This window comes from Pseudorca crassidens, chromosome 9, assembly GCF_039906515.1.
Source record: "Pseudorca crassidens isolate mPseCra1 chromosome 9, mPseCra1.hap1, whole genome shotgun sequence".
NCBI classification, from domain to species: domain Eukaryota; kingdom Metazoa; phylum Chordata; class Mammalia; order Artiodactyla; family Delphinidae; genus Pseudorca; species Pseudorca crassidens.
In genome coordinates this window covers 8,394,193-8,406,329 of record NC_090304.1, presented here as the reverse complement: position 1 = coordinate 8,406,329, position 12,137 = coordinate 8,394,193, and the positions used below count along the sequence as shown (strand labels likewise).

The following is a 12,137-nucleotide window of genomic DNA, read 5'->3' as shown; positions in this document are numbered from 1 at the left end:
TCCCCGGTACCCCGCTGCCCTCAGGATGAAGTGCAGACCCATTCCCCGGGTGCCCCCACCTGACTGACCTCCCCCCGCCCCGGCCCGGCCCAGGTGGGCTTCTCTCATTACCTCCCCGAGCCAGCCTTCTCCCTGCTGCTGACTCCCACCCTGCTCCAGGCATCATATTGTCCACGTTGGCTCACATTTAGGGAGGAAAGGGAGGAGAGAAGGAAGGAGGGAGGGTTAGCATACCCACAGCACAGGGGACGGCACTGGGGGATCTGTGACTCGCCCGGGCCCCCAGGCAGTTGCCGGCACAGCCGAGGTCCTTCCTCCCCCGCCCTGTGGCTGCTGCAGCCCCCCTGGAAACAGTGGTAGGAGAAGCAGGGCTGATGCTGCCCCCTCTCCTCCACTGCAGGGGTACAGAGAGGAAAATCAGAGAAGCCTTTTCCATGCAGAGACCCCTTCCTTGGCCCCCACATCTCCTGGTCGACGCTCCCAGAACACACTGGGTCCTGACACACGCAGGGTGCCTGGTTCCCCACCCTTCATGACCCGCAGGCCCTCGGCCCACCTCGCTCTGCTGGCCTTTTCCCACACAGTGGCCACGCGGCCACCTCCCGGGTGGCTGCCACCTCATCTAGGCCCCCAGATGCATGTTCGTCCTGCATCAGTGGTGCACAGCTAACAGCCCCACCAGTAAACGAACGATGCGGGGCCGTATTTCACCTGCACCCAAACGTGGACCATGAAGGCATTAAAGTAAATGATGGTGCAGTCAGGTGAGGCCCGGGAACTGCAGGTCTGGCAGAAGCGCACCTGTGCTGGCCTCCTGCTCCCCTGGGGCTCCAGCCCCATGTTGGTGCCCAGAACTGGGCCTTCTGGAAGGGCCCCAGGACCTAAGGAGGGAAACAAGCTGGCTGCTGTCCCCTCTGAAAGCAGGCCAGACGGGGGATCCTGCTTCTGCTGCCCGGGGAGGGAACATGTGGGCAGATCAGGGCAGGGGAGCTCCTTCACGGTCTCACCACTCAGACCTCCCCGCTCTTCCACCCATGACCCCCGCCCCGGGGCTGTAGGTCATGCCGGCTCCCCACAACCCAAGCCCCTTGCTCAGGGCAACAGGAGAACCCAGGCCGAGGGAGGGGCCTGGGGCATGTGGCTCTCACCGAGCAGGCTGTGTTCTCTAGGCCCTAGGACGGGCAGGGTCAAGCTGAGTGCAAGCCTCACCACCCCCTGAAGGAGCTCTGGGCTAGGAGACAGGGACCCAGGTCCCAAGCTGCCCGCCATTGCCACGGATGCCCCGAGGTGATGGTGGCCCGTAGAATGGGCACAGCTAGAGCCAGTGTCCTGCCAGCCTCACTCCCCACAGCCCAGATGTGGATGGCTGGTGGGCGGGATGCCTGGCCCAGCATCTCTGCACTCCGGGGTCCATCGACCACTTTCCTTGTGGGCGAGGGCGGGTGATAGCTTAGCTCCCCTTAGCTTCTGGGGCGAGGGAGAGGCCGGAGAGGCCCAGATTGTGTCAGGAGGGGAGTCCAGGCCTCCTCAGCTGTTTGAGGGCCCAGGGGGGGCTCTGCCCCAGGTCACCCAGTCCAGCGGGTTCCCACATTATCACTGTTCCCCATCACCATCCGCCTCTCCTGGCCGCCTCCTCTGGCTCTCCCCATAGACACGTGGGCCCCTGTGAGCCTCCCGCCCCCACCCCAGGGCCTCAGGGACTCTGTTACTCAGACAGTGCTTGCAAAATTAAAGTTGAGCCACCTGGGGACTCCTCCAGGTGAGTCGATTAAAGCCGCTGTGTCCCCTGGGGAGAGACAGGAGGGCACCCTGGGGAGCCGTAACCAGGATGGAGGGGCCTGTGTGTCTAGAGGCTCAGCTGCCAGGCAGGGCTGGGGACGGCGGCAGGGACTCGGGGGCAGGGAGGCCGGGTCCAGCCTCAGCTCTGCCCCTCTGAAGCTGTGAGACCTCAGACAGGCTGCTCCGGAAGCCTCAGGTTCCTCAGCTGTGAAAAGCAGGCACCACCATGCTCCTTGCAGGGCCACTGCTGTGAAGGTGAGCCTCAGCAGAGAAGGCGGGCGCTCGACAGCCGCCGGCCTTGCGCTCCCCGACTTGTCCCCTGCACGTGGCAGCCGGGACTGTGGCCATCTGCAGTGCAGCCACGTGATGGCCTTGGTCCCTGTGCTGTCCTGGGCAGAGCGCCCAGCTCAGGGCTCCCTGTGAGGTATCTGTGTCCCCCTTCCGCCCCCCGGCCTCCGCACCCCAGCCCCAGCATCCCTCTTGCAGGTACTCACAGGGTCCCTTCTGGCACCATGTCACACACACCGGGACGCCTGTGAGGGGCTGCTGTCTGCCTGAGCCCCCGATGGCATCGCCTCTCATCCCCGTGGCTCCAGGGTGCACAGCCCCTTACAGCTTTGTCCTGCACTTAAGTCACTTAAACTCTCTGGGTCTCAGTTGTCTCATCTGTGAAAAGGGGACAGTATGCTTCCTCAAAGGGTCGTTAAGAGTATGAAACGAGTCAGTGCAGACGGTAGAAGACTTTGAATGTACGTGGCACACAGTAGGCCCTCAGGAGGTGGAAGCGGCTATTCTGTTGTCACTTCGCAGGGGATCAGAGTGTACCGGAGGGGCTGTTCACACAGCCATGGACGTGGTTAGGGAAACCTGCACGGGAAGGGGAGGCTCTCTGGGCTGGGGACAGTAGGCAGAGTCACCACGCAGGTCTGAGGGGGAGTGGAGGCAGTGGTAGCCAGAGAGAGTAGCCAGGGCCGTCAGCGGGTCCCTGAACAAGAGAGGGACGCAGCCCGGGAGTCCGTGCTGCACCCGGCTCCCCTCCCTCCCTCTGCGCTGCTGCTGGGGCTCCCCACGGCCGAGCCCAGCCAGAAGCCAGGGCTCCAGGAGCTCGCTGGTGACCGCAGCCTCCTGGGCCTAGAGCAGGCTGGAGAGTGATCTGAAGGGATAGCATGCACAGCCTCTCAGAGTCCCACGGGCCCTGGAACAGGATGCAGGCAGGCGATGGTGAAGACATTTCACATAGGTTAAGAGCACCCACAGGCTCTGGGTCCGAAAGAGCAGGGTCCTGGCCTCGACTCTGCTGTGAGACCAGAATAGGGTGACCAGCTGTCCCGGGTTGCCCAGGATTTATGCTAAAACTGGGAAAGTCCCAGGCAAAACAGGACCTGTGGGTCATCCTGGACCTGGGCCAAGGTACCTCACGCCTCCAAGCCTCAGTTTCCTCGTCTGTAACATGGAGAAGGAGCCCTCTACCTGGGCGAGCAGGCCTGGGAAAATAAATCAGACCCAGCCGGTGGATGGGATGGGCGTGCGGGTCTCTAGCCCTTGCCTGTCCTCAGGAAATGGATCCAAGGGTGTTTTTCCCGATCAGGAGCCTAATGGTCAGCAGTTATTTATGGTCGAGTTTCCTAGTGGGTAGGAAAGCCACAAATAAGTAAATCCAGGCAGCAGGGCACAACTATTGAGCCCAGTGCTTTATTTCCCCATCTCCTCTCCAGCCCGGGCCGGCTTTCGATCAATAATAATTTACGGTGCAGGGTTTCCCTGGTGGCGCAGTGGTTAAGAATCCACCTGCTAGTGCAGGGGACACGGGTTCGAGCCCTGGTCAGGGAAGATCCCACATGCCGCAGAGCAACTAATCCCGTGCGCCACAACTACTGAGCCTGCGCTCTAGAGCCTGCGAGCCACAACTACTGAGCCCGTGTGCCACAACTACTGGAGCCCGAGTGCCTAGAGCCGGTGCTCCACAACAAGAGAAGCCATTGCAGTGAGAAGCACGCGCGCACCGCAACGAAGAGTAGTTCCCGCTCGCCACAGCTAGAGAAAGTCCGCACACAGCAACGGAGACCCAACGCAGCCAAAAATAAATAAATAGGTAGATAAAATGTATTAAAAAAAAATTGTGATACATCCCCTGCAAGAGAGGGGAGGTGGCCAAAAAACCACGGTAGGTTGGAGTCACCCTCCCCGTACCAGCTCTGCGCTCACAGGTGGCGGTGACGGCTGGGGTGGGGGCTGGGGAGGGAGGCCAGCGGCCCAGCGCACAAGGGAGGAGGCAGAAGGGGGAAGCATGGGCGCCGCAGCAGGGGCGCCCCTGGAGGAGAGCAGAGGGGAGCAGGCAGCTGAAGTGCTGACCGGCCCCAGGCGTGTCCCTGACCACCAATCAGGCCCACGTTCTGAGCCAGAGGTATCGCAAGACTAAAATGGGGCAAGGGAACGGCAGTGGGTCTCTTCACGGAGCAGTTTGGGGTTTGTCTCCGGTGGGAGCCGAGGGGAGCAGGGCCTGAGACAGGGGTCCTGTGCCTGAGCTCGTGGGAAAAACCTAAGGGAGGACGTGAACCGGGAGAGGAGGGGAAGGGAGGAGCGTAGTGGTGGTCCTGGCCCGGATCTAATTCACGGGGGCTCCAGAGCAGGAATTACACAGAGTGGTGTCTCGCTGGGGCCTCGGGGCCAGCCAGTGGTCTCCGGGACCCTGCTTGCTGGAGGAGGAGGAAGAGGGCGTGAGCGGCTGGCGGGGAGGCTGGAGCCGCCAGCAGCCGCCAGTCACAGTACCTGGTCTAGGGGTTCGGGGGCCCGGAGGCCTCCACCGAAGGGTCTCCAGCCCACAGAGCCTTTGCCAGCGTTTACGCTGCTGCAGAAGGAAAGGGCTGTGATTTGTATTTCATAATTCACACAGCTGATGTCATCACGTTTCATGTTCTGACATGTTTCCTGCCATGACAATTTCATTCTTCCCTCTGGGGACACGAGGGCGTTAAACTGGGATGCGGGGCGGAGGTGGCAGCGAGCTAAGCTCCTGTCCCAGGGCCAGGCTGGTGCGAGGGAGAGTCGGACGCAGCAGGAGTCTGCTGGTCTGGGGCCACAGGCTGAGGCTGGGGCAGAGGGGCTGCAGGAGGGAGGTGGGTTTCCCAGGCAGTCCGACGGGACGCCGAGGGAAGAGCTTTACCAAGAACACTTGTCTCGGGGGTTATGATAATAATAACCGCTGGCTTCCATATGTGCCTAGACTGCAAGACTGGTCCTTAGGGCATCTACACGGTACCTCCTTGGATCGTCACCACGGGCCCATGAGGTGCTGTGAGGTGCTTCCCTCATTACTCCATCTCATAGATACAGAAACCGGCCGCTCAGAGACATAACACACTGGCCCCAAGTAACACAGCTGTTGAAGCTACACAAGGAGTTCAACTCCGACCTCTGACTCCAGGCTGTTAACCACCTATTAACGGCCCTCCTAGCCCTGTAGCCACATCCCAGTGTCCCAAGGAGGCAGCAGAGGCCCCAACAGGTCAAGGACTCATCCAAGGTCATCTAGCACTGAAGCACTCTCCCTGTGCCCACTGTGGGCACTCCCAGGTTGCCCCTGCCTCCCAGCCCTCCCTCTATCCCCACTGTGACCCCAGCCCATCTGGGGAGGCCCCAGGCTCCATTTTCTGGCAGGAGCTGGGCAGAAACTTAATTTGCAAACAATGGACAGGGGAGAGGCAGCCTGGCTGCCCACTCTTAATTAAGGGGGCTCCCTCCTGAAGCCCTCAAAAAACAGCCCTCCCAAGCCAGGGCCAGCAGCATGCCCTGGTGTGTTCAGAAGGCCAGACTGCGCCCCTGCCGCTGTCCCCCACCCACTGGATAATGGGCTGCCCCCCTGCTTGGCCTGTTTTAGGGACAGCAAGTTGGTCCTGGCATAGCTGGTAGCACCGCACATGGCCGACCCCCTCCTGGCCCTCATCAGGGGAAGTGTGATGGGGTGCGGGGTGGGGGGGGGAGTGGGGGGGGGGAGGGGGAGGGAGGTGGCACTGCACCTTCTCAAGGCCAGCCGCCCAGAGAAGCTCTGAACACAGCCTCAAGGAGGGCCCCAACTTCCACCACTGATGCTTCCCTTTTCTTGTCTTTTCTTTCTGCCTGGCACTTACAAAAATTAAACACGGATGGTTTCATCTTGGGAGAATTAGTATTCTAGGCAGGGCTGGGGGACGTGATTGGAATGTCAAGGCCAGAGTCACAGAGCTGGAAGGGAAGGGAAGAGGGGCCCTGGGGTGGGGGCAGAGGGCTCCAACCTGCCCAGGAAGCACGGTAGGGCCTGCGAGGGGCAGCCTGCTTCCAGTGCACCTGGCTTCACCTGGCCTCCAGGGGTAAGGACGAGGCTGGGTGTGGCCGGAGAAGGCAGCAGCGGTCCAGGGCTGGAGGAGGAGGCGATGGGGGCAGCTCAGGACAGAGATTGCATCTGGCCAGGACCTGTGGCTTCCCGTGGCCCCAGATCAGCTTATCTACACATCCATCCCCTCCCTCATTTGGCCCGCATTTGCTGATGCGTGTGCCTCTCGTGTGCTAGGCACGTGCTAGGCACCGAGCTGGGGGGGAGGGCGGGGTTAAGGGCAGAGCCATGCCTGTCCTCACCACTGCCTGGCACACAGCAGACACTCACCAAACACCATACTGTGTCTCCCAAAGCGTGATCTGAAGAACATGCTAACAGGGTAACAGAGGTTAACAGGTAACCGCTGGAGCGAACAGGGTTAAATTGGTATCTTTGAGGTGGGACTTCTCAGAGCCTTTAACACGCTGATGCGCCCTGTGTACTGGGTTGGGGGAGCGCTGGCCTGCAGCCTCCTGCCCGTCTGAGCACAGCCCTCTGGTCCTGGCCACACAGGAGACGTGCTGTGGGCACAGAGCTGAGTCGAGAGTGGGTTTGTGTTCGGGCTCCGCGGTGGACCCACTGTGTGACCTTGGGCGGGCTGCTGAGCATCTCTGTTTCCTCAGGTGGAAAACTGAAATGATAATAATAGTGCCTGTGGCTTCAGTGAGGTGACGTAAGAACAGTGCCTGCCTCAGACTTAATGCGGGGTTGCTACTGTTGTTGTCATTGTTGTATTACTATTATCCACTTAGCTCTGTGTGCCTGGGCTGTAGTCAGAACTCAATCAGTTTAGCTACGGTTGTTGTCACTGCTGCTGACACAGTCCTTGTCCTTAAGAGGTCACAGCCAGGGGGTTAAAGACAATTAGAATCCAGGGTGGAGAGTACAGGGCTGGGGCTTTGTGGAGGTAGCCAGAAGGCACCACAGCATGGCTGCAAGAGCAGACCTCAGGGGATTGGCTAGGCCCCCACCTGACATGGTCAGCCTCGTCCAGCCTCACTGCTAAGCGGCCATCCAGCCTGGGCCTTGGCACCCGCGGCAATGGAAGTCTGGCCCATCTTTGGGCATCTCTGCCTGTTACAGATTTTTCCTTAACTGAATCTCTCCTGGTCCTTCTAGTTCTTGGGCCTCCCCAGAGTAGGCTGGTCTTCCTTCTCTAGGTCAGCTGTCCAGAAAACGGAGGACAGGGGACCAGCTCTCTTCCCCAAACCGTCCCATCCTCCCTCCGTCACTGCCCTAGCTGCCTCTCACTCCTCTGGGTCTCCCGCCCTGCAGTGTGGCTGTGCATCTCGTGGAGCCCAGACTGAACAGGGTTCCTGTTTAGTCTGACCTGGGCAGAAGCAGGCAGGGAGCAGGGTGCAGTCTGTCCCTCCTTTCAACACAGCCCACCCAGAACTAGGAGCTGGGGCCCTCCGTGTCTGGAGCAGTCGGTCACCTCGCTCTGCAGACACAGAGAAAGCCAGTCTAATAGAGAGCAGGGTGCCAGGGGAGCCTGAGAGGCCATTCTAAAGGAGGCTGGGGACAAGGGAGGGTCAGGGAAGGCTTCCTGGAGGAGGCGGCGGCACTTATCAGCCAGAACCAAATGGCAGGCTCCCAGAGCAAAGACCTTCTGAGTCACCCAATCCGCCCCCATCTGACCACAGGGAGACTGGCAGAGCCGTTTGGTTGCTTACATCACAGGTCGGACTCCAGGAGCTAACTATTCAGGTGTTATAGGAGGGATCATTTATCTCAAGGAAATGTGGTTCGGAGAGGCCAACCACAGAGGCCAGAGACCCGGCAATGCTGGAGTCCCAGCTTCTCGTCTACCAGCATTCAGAAAGTCCCCCCACCCATCGTGACCATGGCATCCCTGGCCATGGGGTCCACGGGGGTGGGGGGACTCTGAGGCCAGGGAAACGCTTTAGCCCAATGCCCGCTGTCTGGGCCTGCATCCTGGCAGGTGAGTGCCAGTTTTTTGGAGGCCACAGGACAGGGAAGCAGCTGCCAGGCGAGGCCGGCCCGTGTGCTCCAGGAGTGAAGGTACCCGGGGCCTCGTTAGCCGCAGCTTCAAAGAGCCCCATTATTAACAAAATACGCCCTGAGTCCTTTTTCTTCCTCTTTCTATCCTTAAGGCAGATTCCCAAATGAAAAGGAAGATATACATGAGTGGCAATGAGGAAGCCTCAGAGGAAAGCCAAGCGGCTGCAGAGCCGGCAAGGAGCATCCATCCGCCCTCGCGTGGGGTGTGGGCTGCCTTTCTTGATTTAAAATAGTCCCTCCCTTTTCCCTTCCTCCCAATTCAGCTGGTCTCTCAGACTGTGCTTTAAGTCCTTTTGAAGTGTTACAACCATTTTCTCCTCTTTCAATTAACAACAAGAAAAGGAAGCTAATATCTTCCTGAGCCACTCGCTGTAAATATTAACAAAGCCTGGCCGCCTGGCCTGGGCGGCGTGCGTTGCTCCCAGCTGGAGAGTGAGTTTACGGGAAGGAGGGGAGGGGCGAGAGATTTCCAACACAGAGGCGAAAATCGCTTGGCACAGGCTTCCGCTGGTGCAGGGAATCTGAAGAGCCGGGGAGGCAGGCGAGGGGGAGCCAGGCGAGAGGGTGCCTGTCCCTGGGGGCTGGGGGTCGGCACAGCTGGCGAGAGGGAAGTAGATACTTCTGGAAGAAAAGGCAGCTTCCACCAGCTGCACCTGAGTAACTTGGAGGATGGAGGTGCGTGGCCTGGAATCCCCAGCTCATGGCTTTGAGTGTGGTCAGTGGTGGAGGTCTAAGGAGGAGTGGCCCTTTGAATGCAGCAGCTGGAGGGGTGCTGAGGTCCCCCGGCTGCAAGCTAAACCCCGAGGACCTGCCTGTGCCCTTAGGGTGTAGGGCTCCTGAAGGAATCTGAGGCTGGGGAGGGGGCTGAGGGAAGGGGCTGTGGAGGAGGGGAGCTAAGACCCCACGAGCAGAACCTGGGTTCTGAAAGCTCCTCATCCTGCTCCCTGGGAGGCCGCTAACTGTGACCCCCATGACCCCAAGCCTACCAGACATACCAGCAAAGCCCTGCTTCAAACATCTGCTCGAGAGTTATGGCGTGTAGACTCTGCAGGGCCCATCTTGTGGCCAGGGTGGCCAGGGGCCCAGGTAAGAGCACGCGGAGGCTGGTGGCCGGGAGGGGACCGGGTCTTCTGCCTGGGGCTCCCACCACCTGCATGCACTGAGGACCAACCCGGCTAAGAGCTCACAGTGGGGTGCGGTGGGAAACGCACAGCCACCGTTCTGTTGGCAAAGGCCAACTTCCCGAGAAAGGCCTGGCCTTCGCTGCCGCTACGCCAGACTCATGCCCCCCGGGCTCCCACGGGCTGGACACAGCCGGTTACGACGAGCCCTGCGGGGTAGACCTGGCCAGCAGGCAGCCCCTTCCTGGGAACCGTGGGCAGTGGGCAAAGGCCACGAATGCCCCGTGTCGTGCACAGGCTGGCCCCACCGCTGCGTCCCTCTACACGGGCAGAGGGGCAGGCCTTGGAGGTCCTTGTGCCCTCACCCTCCTCCGCCCCTCCTGAACAGCAGGACCACCTGCAGCCCCCGTCGAGGGCCTTCCCGCCCTCGGGCTGGGAGCAGTGGTCACGAGCCCAGCCGAGTGCCAGCGCCCTTGGCCAGCCTGCGCCCTCGCCCGCTCTCGCAGCTCCCGCGGCACCGAGTCCCTCCCGCCGCCCGCTGGCTTGGAGGAGATTTCAAAGGCACGAGACCACTCCAGGTGCGGGAGGCCTCTGCAGGCACCCGCCCGCTCTTCTGTCTCACCGCTGCTCAGGGATGACAGTGCCCACTTGACGGCCTTTCTAGGTGCCCGCTGCTCGGCCACATGGTGGGGGCAGCACCCTAAACTGGTACAGCCACGCCTGGAAGAGCCTGGGACCCTGGAGCCGGCGGCTTCTCTGCTCTGGGCACTGCCCGGCTCACATGCTTGCACACCCATCGCTGAAAGTCTGGGTTTTGTCAGGAAGTGGTTTAATTAGCAGAGCGGAGGCTGGGAGGGTTCACGCCTGAATGCAGCCTCCCTCACCTCCTCCCCTCTCACCCGCGATGCTGTGCGGGTGCCATGCTGCCGTGCCAAGCCTTGGGGCCAGAGCGAGTGAGAAGGGGGCAGGGGGGCCGAGTCACATGCAGAGGGAGGGGCTGGAGCCGCCAGCACGCCCCCTCCAGAGGCCTCCCTGCTGCCCCGCCCAGGGCACCTAGAACCAACACCCACCTCGGGCAGGCTCAGAGCCCCCGGCGGGCCAGCCACCCATGGCGCTGCTTCATGTGGTCACGGGAGCCACCCGGAGCCACCCTCCAGTGAGGAGGAGAAGGGGGAAGGAACCCACTCAGCCCCTGGGCTTGTCTTCAGGGAGGCCTCCAAGTCAGTCCCTTCCCCTCAAGCCCCCTGCTCTCCACCCCTCCTCCTGAGGACATTGTCCCAGCCTCTCGCTGGTCCCCTCCCATGCACCCCGGTACCCTCCAATTCTCCACGAAGGTCTGGTCATGCCCCTTCCTGCCTGGGCACCCTCGCTGGCTGCCCACTGCCCTCAAAATGAAGACCAGGCCCCTCAGCAGAGCATTTGAAACTCCCCCTAAGAATCCCATCTCCCACTTCAGCTTAGATCATTGCCCTCCACTAACTCAGAGCTTTGGGACACCAACCTTCTCACTGCACCAAGCCCTCTCACCTCTGAGCCTTTGCATATGCTGTTCCCTCAGTCTGAAACGCCCTTCCTGCCTAACCCCCTACCGTGCTGACTCTGTTACAGGAGCAGTCCACACTCCCAAAAGGAAAAGCTCTCCCTGACCCACGGCCCTGGCCCCCAGCCCTCTGCATCCCGGAGAGAGGGCACATGACTGTGGCAGCACCCGGGTCCACGCTGGCACGAGTGAGGAGTGACACACACACTGCAGTGCGGGCAAAGGGACAGGCCCTGTGGATGGCCGTCCTCACGGCAGGAAGTCAGCAGCCACGGAACAAACTCCAGGTTTGAGTCACAAAGAGCCTTTTCATCTCTAGAGGTCAGATACAGATGTTGACCTCAGCCTGGAAGTCTAAAATGAAAGAACACCCTGGGTCTCCTAGCTCGCGCCAGCTCTGACCTGCTTACAATGATCTAAACTCTGCCCTCTTTGCCACAGGGCAGCTCTGCCCATGGAGGGGGGCAGGCATGTTGTTCATTTAAAACGCCACTCGGCTAAGTCACCAGCCATAAAGCCCACCTGGGTTTCCAGCCGCACATACAGGAATCTGATTAATGACACACACATACAATCCATCCCAAAGAGCCAAAGGTTGGAAAGAAGCAGGAAGGCTAATTGCTAATATAGGAATTAATATCAGTGAGTATTGATCTTCAAGGCAGGTGGGAACTGGAAAGCTGCAGAGCGTTTCCACTTCAGGTGGAGGCCCTGGGGTCCAAAGTTGGGGTGGCCACCCTGAAAGATGGAGGGGGGACCCCGGCCACACCTGCGCCACTCTAGCTTGCCATTGAACCCACGTGACTATTGTGATGTGGGAGTCTAGAGGACCCCAGAACCACAGCACAGTGTCACCTTCCCCAGAAAGCCCCCTGTGATCCAGGCACCCCCCCAACACACACCCAGGCTGGGCAAGGAGCGGCTTTTGGCTCTGCTAATGCCCTATGTGTGTCTCACACTGTGGCCTTCTGCAAACCAGTGGCCTCCCCCACTGGACCATGAGCTCCTAGAGGACAGGGGCTCCTCTTTAGGTCCCTGTGTCCTGCACAGTGGTGGGAGTGTGATGGGTCTCAATACACATTTGCCAGATAGATGGATGGATGGATGCAGAGATGGAAAAATAGACGGACAGATGGAAAGATGGACAGGTAGATGGATGAATGGAGAGATAGCGGGTGGGAGAGAGAGCTGTACAGACGGATGGATGGAGAGATGGACAGATGGATGGAAAGATGGATAGATGGATGGAGAGATAGATGGTTGATGGATGGATGGAAAGATGGATGAATGGATGGATAATTGCATGACAGGGACTCAGGAGAAA

General features: G+C 60.2%; 2 protein-coding genes across 4 annotated transcripts in view; one reads left to right on the top strand and one right to left on the bottom strand.

Moving 5' to 3' along the window:
• Nucleotides 1-12,137, bottom strand: part of MACROD1 (mono-ADP ribosylhydrolase 1) — a 152,287-nt gene that overhangs the window by 83,263 nt on the left and 56,887 nt on the right. The gene's annotated exons all lie outside the window — the stretch shown is intronic.
• The window catches only part of FLRT1 (fibronectin leucine rich transmembrane protein 1), an 84,254-nt gene that overhangs the window by 48,147 nt on the left and 23,970 nt on the right, over nucleotides 1-12,137 (top strand). Inside the window, exon 2 of one of the 2 annotated variants that reach the window (XM_067748609.1) lies at nucleotides 10,882-11,100. The exons of the other annotated variant lie outside the window; for it this stretch is intronic. The gene's annotated coding sequence lies outside the window, so the exon portion shown is untranslated. The remainder of the gene's footprint in view (nucleotides 1-10,881; nucleotides 11,101-12,137) is intronic. 2 annotated transcript variants of the gene reach the window in all.